Source organism: Barbus barbus, assembly GCF_936440315.1.
Source record: "Barbus barbus genome assembly, chromosome: 19".
Lineage (NCBI taxonomy): Eukaryota > Metazoa > Chordata > Actinopteri > Cypriniformes > Cyprinidae > Barbus > Barbus barbus.
Genome location: NC_136747.1, coordinates 10985739 through 10992481, shown reverse-complemented (window position 1 = coordinate 10992481; position 6743 = coordinate 10985739).

Genomic DNA, 6743 nt, shown 5'->3' with positions numbered 1-6743 from the left:
GAAATTGGAAAAGATATGTATTTTTATCTATTTTTAAACTTATGCTCAAAATAAGAAACTTGACAATAAGGTAAGGGCAATGAACTTGGTTAAAAAAATAAAATGAAGAGTAGCAGTGTTTACTTTATCATGTCATTACCATTATTATTTATTACAGATATTCTTCCCCTCAAAACTTGACATAGAAAAATGGAGTTTTATAATTGACAATATCGATTTTATAACTGTTTTTTTTAAATAATGATTTAAAATAACTGTTTTCTAAGTTAAATATTGTTAAAATGTAATTTATTCCTGTGATGCAAAACTGATTTTTCAGCATAATTACTCCAGTCTTCAGTGTCACATCATAATCTTATATGAGCTTAATATTTTTTATTGAAATACTTGTTTTTTTATTTTAAAAAAGTATTTCAAATTATTTTTGTAACATTATAAAAGTTTTTACTGTCACTTTTTATCAATTTAATGCATCCTTGATGAAAAAAGTATTTTAGTGAAGCAATTTTATTGACTGTTGTGCCTTTGTTTTCCTTAAAGCACCATTTACAGCATGTTAATACCATGGTATATGAATATGGTCATTATTTAGTACCTTGCTGTATTATATATCATCTGATACCATCACTGTACTATACTTCCATTGTAAGTTTGTAATGATTGACAGATTGAGAGGGCTCCAGTGTGTTGGTAGAGTGGTGCAGATAATAACACACAGCTTCACTCCAGTGTCAACAGGTTTCTCTCTGCCATGGAAACTGTGCTTCCTTGTCCTTTCCTCAGCTCAAGAAAATAAACAGCACACTGTGCAGGTTAAACAAAGTTAGGGATTGTGCTGGAACTGTGTAAGCTGTTTTCGCATGGTATTACGGAGCAGCCCGCTTCCATAAATAAGCACACAATGGCATGAAAATAAAGTCTCTGAAAGAAAAAAGTTTTCTTTTTTCTTTTTTACGTGAGCTTACATTTCTTGGAGAGAAAAAAGTGAAGTATAATTACTTAAGCCCAGTCAGCTTATGCTTGGTTCTTTTTCCCAGCCTTGCTGAAGGGTCACCACAGAGCCAGCTGCCCACTTCCTGCTAGGGCAGCAGAGCACTTCTGCTTGTAGCTACAAACTGCGGGTGACAGATGCAGAAGAGGTTTATAGTATGTGCTGACTTCAGTTGTGTGCTAAGAAAATACTAGCTTGATTTTGATTTTTACATTTTCTAAAGAAAATGAGAGCAGTGCCTGCCTCTGAAAAACATCCCAATGCTAGGGTATTGCTATGCGGTTACTAGCATGTTCTGTGTTTTTTAGCACATAGCTAACCATAGTATGTATTTATTAGGTGCTGAGTTTAGTCAAAGACTATAGAATACACAAGACGTGTCACTCATATAGATTTGTATGGGGAAAGCCGCTCTATCGAATGAAGCCCCGCCTTCTTAATAAAAGAGCCAATCACTAATCGGTAAAGACATTGCATCACTGCAGCCACCATTAGAAGTTCCGGTTGCTTTAGAAACAGTCAGCATTCTGAGGCACATGCTTACTGCACAAGTGCACTGGCTGACTAGCCTGAAAATTGACTTTTTAAAAGCTATTTAAGCAAAAGAAAAAATATTTATGAGACAGTTGTTGTCAGATTTCATTGGAGATTTCAAATATGAAATTTAATTGTAAGCTTGGCGAACAGTTTTGGAGAATTTGATGTTTCCCCATTCACAGACATAATAGGAGCTGCACTAGCATGTCTGAGAGGCGTTTCAAAGATGGCCACCGATTGACATGACCCCCCTAGTTGTGTACTAAGAACATACTGGCTTGATGCAAAAAATAAAATAAAATAAAAGCCACTTAAACTACTCTTTAAGTAGAGTGGCTTTTATTTCATTAATATTATATGTACAAGTACACTTTCATGACTGTTTAACCCTCTTCAGTACTCGTTTAAGTGCACAGTAGTGTGTAATGTCAAATTAAAAGTTTTACTTTAAAGTACATTTTAAATAATTATTTTTAATAATCTTTTGTTGTGCTTTAAAGTACACTTATTTTTTTGTGTTGATTAACATTGATTACATACAGTTATATTTCAAATGTAACTTCATCATTACAAACATTTAAATACATGACATACAAGACATGACATTAAAGTATGTTTTAGATTACCTAAATGCTTTTTCAGTACATTCAGCAGTAAAAGTAAAAGAGACAATAGAAATATGAAATTGCATATAAAGATGTACTGAAATCCTACTTAAGTGGATAAAAATTTCACATGCAATTACATGTCAAATAACACTCTGTTCAATTCACACTCAAGTAAAGTATATTCTTTTAAAGTGTATTATTCTCCTATTAAGTAGTCGTCTTATAAGTATGTACTTCTTGAAAGTATTAAAAGTGTACTCTTTTAACAAGTAAATGCTAGTATGTTGCTATAGGGTTGCCAGCATGTTCTATGTGATTTTAGCCCATATTGTAGCTATGAAGCTGCAAATGTGTTTTGGGTAGTTGCTAATGTTTTCCTAGCTGTTGCAAGGGTGTCTAATTTTTTTCTTATTTTATTGTCAACTAGGTGGTAATTATAAGCCTGCACACTATGGCAATAAAATAGAATAGCGCTCCTTAACAAGATGCTTGATTTGAATAATCATCCATACATAGTCAAACAGTTTGGAAGTTATGTGCCAGTTCTTTTAATTTATGCCAGTAAGTTTAATATTTTGGTTTAAGGTTTTCTTTAAATTGCTAACCAAACATACTAGCAATTTTAATAGCAATAATAGCTTAGCAAACACTTTTTAGGAGGAGAGCATTGTAGTATGATATATATTCACACAGTATTCAGTGCTCACATGCAAGCACATACTGTATTTGCACAGTTGCACAGACACACACAAACACAAACACACACACACTCACTTACAATGATGATACACAGACACCCATCCCAGCTTACTCTGATCAGAGCTGCCCCAGGGCAGGGGTTGGGGGTGGGCCATGTGTGTGTGTTTTGTAAGTACAGGATGGGAGTGTGGTGGCTACACGTCCTCAGTTGTAATCCATGACCCCCTCCCGCTGTCCCTGTCCCGGCCTGGGAAGCAGCAGAGGGGGGGTCTCACACACGGCTCGTCGTGCGCAGACAGCTGCGGGGCTGGCGGTAAGCAGCCGTTACTGCAGCTCTGTCTACAGCCAATCTCAGCCTGAGCCACACAAGCTGTCTGACAGATACCAGGCTAGAGAGGGGTCACAGGGGGAGGGCCAGACACTGCATGGGTGTGTGAGTGTGTGTGCACTTTAAATTTCTGTCTTCACATCATTCTATCTATCTATCTATCTATCTATCTATCTATCTATCTATCTATCTATCTATCTATCTATCTATCTATCTATCTATCTATCTATCTATCTATCTATCTATCTATCTATCTATCTATCTATCTATCTATCTAACAGCTGAAGTCAATGTACTGTAGATTTTCAGTGCATATTTAAAATATTTTTGTGTTAATTGGCGTTATATTTATTTAAATTCCTTTTAATTACTTCTTTACAATCTGTTTGAAAGACATTCTCAGTTCTGAATAGTGCAGAACCCTGATTCACACGTCCACAAACTAGGTGTGTCACAATTGATTATGAGACATCCAATAACCAAAGGCATTTGCCATCACGGACTTCAAACATTACGCTTCACGCACAATTAATTTTGCTCTTAAACACCTTTATTATATGACTTCACAACTCTTGAGTCATAAGGACTTCCTTCGTTATATTTTTATAGTGCTTTTTTGTAATGTTCGGAGCTTATTATTCATTGTATCTATGGAACACAGTAGCACGAACATACAGAACTCCTAAACTACTTTTTCCAAGGAATAAAAGAAAATCAAAGCAGTTTGGAGCACCATGAGGGTGTATACATAATGACAAAATGCTCATTTTTGGATCAACGAACCCATTAAACTCAAACATTTCAGCCTGTGACATATATCTGTACCCGGAGTCATGTGAAAACTCAATGTGATGTAAAAATAGCAGGTTTCCAGAGTTCCCACAACTCCACTTTCAGTCATAACAAGGGCAGACAGTAGCCAATGTTTCATCTTGCACACTCAGTATTACGGGAACTTCTGAGCCGAGGTTTCAGGGGCTGATGGGAGCGGTGAGAGTGAAACCCCAGTGTTTGTATTATACTGAAGCAGTGGGACCTTTAGAAAACAGACTGTCAGAGCTGAGCAGTGGCAGCGGAGCGGCCTGTCACGTTAATGACTGCATAAACACTAATCAGACTATCTAAATCTTACCTTCACGACCTCTAGGCTTACACATCACTCAAAACTCATCACACACTCCTGATTAACCTAACAAAGGACTGTGAGCTTTCAGCAAAAGGTAAAGTTAGGTCAAGGTTTCTCACCTTCACAAACTGCTTCTTACACTGAAACAACACTCTAGTGTTAGTTAAGAAAGTTACCTGGATTGAAAGTGAAATGTATAGTATTGCAAACTGTCAGATTAAACTTGTCTATACCTGTCAAATGCAATATAACCACAATCAGGAGAGGGAGATCCTATTACTTGTGATCTCTGCATGGAAACTGAAGTATAGAGTAAATCTCAGAGCTTTAAGATGTCAAGCACTTAGTCTGTGACCATTGACAGTTCTGTGACGTTTATGAGGCAAGTGACCCCGCAGCTGCTGTCAGTGATCAAACTCACAGCTCTGCACGACTGAAACACATCAGGTTAAACACTTGCACTGTTAAATAAGCAGATTGTGTGTGTGTGTGTGTGTGTGTGTTAAAGGAATCTGGAGAAAGCATAGACTGTATTGACAGCACCTGTCCAATTATATTAAAGAGGTGAGACCCAGAAAATAGGGTCTGTATGGGTGAATCTAACAACAACAGGTCATAATTCACCCCCAAAATCAAATCAATAGACAGAATATAATGGGGTGTATAATAATATTTTTATTTTATATTTTATATATATATTCATTATTTTATATAATATATATTTAAATAATATATATATATATATGTTTTGCCTTTTTTTCATGATTCCCCCCCCCTTCAGTTTACAATATAGATTTTTTTGCATTATGGTTATTGGGATGTTTTATAATGTATTTATTGTTTAATAAAAATAAATACATAAATAAATAAACAAGCTTCTTTAAGCAAAACATAATTTCTTATTCCTTTTGCATTGATATGGTAAAATATGAGTAAAATAATACAGTCTACCTGTATTTCTTCATTCATACTACAACCTGTATTCTCATCCACGTATTCTCTTAGCTTCACGTGTGTCTGTCCTGTCTGCGATTACTCCTCCCCATGATCCTTTCCCCTGTCAGGTTTCACTCCCTCTGTAGTTCCAGACAGACAGAGACGGGTGGCGGGCCGATCCTCTGCATGGGGCTTTTTCCGGTTGCGTCTGCTGCCCTGCTGCTGGCCCCGAGAGATTGATTTCACGGCTCAGGCAGGCCCTAGAGATCCCAGCTCATACTGCTGTCAACCAGCCTGCCCTCTGACCCCCTGCATTACGCAGGTCACAGGGCGGCGCTCTCCCAGGCTGCCCGCACAAAGGCCAATGTGCTGCCATTTTGTCAGGCCAAAGGTCAACTACTCGCATGTTTTGATCACTGCTAACTTTATCAAATTAGAAACTACATAAGTGAGAAGTACTGTGGCTGTGTGTGTGCGGGTCTGTTTGTGTGTGTCTGCCAGCCCGGATACATGTGTTTGAATATGTCTGGAGGGACCTGACATCTAAACTGGTGTTTCCCAAGCTTTTCTGTCTCATGTACCCACATAGACTAATCAGTAATGCAAAAATGCTAAAAATCCACGCCAGGAGTGAAGAGTTATAAAATTAATATGAACAGCACGGCACACATAATTTGGAGTTGGAGACATTTTAGAGTTCAAACTGAAATATTGAAATCTTGTTGACTTTTGCATCTTGAGCACAGTTTGAGATATTGTTGAGATCACTTCGGAATCTCAAAGAGAATCTTTACAAATTACGAGTATCTTTTAATCAACAGAAAAATCTGAGATGCAGGAGACTCAGAAAACCTTTATTTGTTTTCGCGAAGCAATTTTTTAAATATTTTTTTAATGAATTAATTGAAGTAATTTTTATTTAAAAAAACTAAATTATTTGTTAAAAAAAAAAACTTCAATAGTACACATAGTACATTTGTATTTTTGTTGACAATGTATTATGTACATTTCCATTCAAAAATGTTTTAGTAATGTATAAAATAATATTATGCTCATGAAGGCTGCATTTATTTGATTAAAAATGCAGTAAAAGCAGTAAAATTGTAAAATATTATTACAACTTATTATTACAACTACAAAAATGTTTTCCATTTGAATTTATTTTATTCCTGTGATGCAAAGCTGAATTTTCAACATCATTACTCCAGTCTTCAGTGTCACATGATCCTTCAGAAATCATTCTAATATACTGATTTGGTGCTTAATAAACATTTCATATTATTATCACTGTTGAAAACAGCTTAATAATTTTTGTGAAAACCGTGATACATTATTTTTCAGGATTCTTTAATGAATAAAAAGTTCCAAAGAACAGCATTTGAAACAGAAACCTTTTATAAATGTCTTTACTGTCACTTTTGATCAATTGAATGATTCTTGCTAAATAAATGTATTAAAAAAAGTTACAGACCCCAAATCTTTGAATGGTATTATAAACTCTGCATTTTACAATCTGTC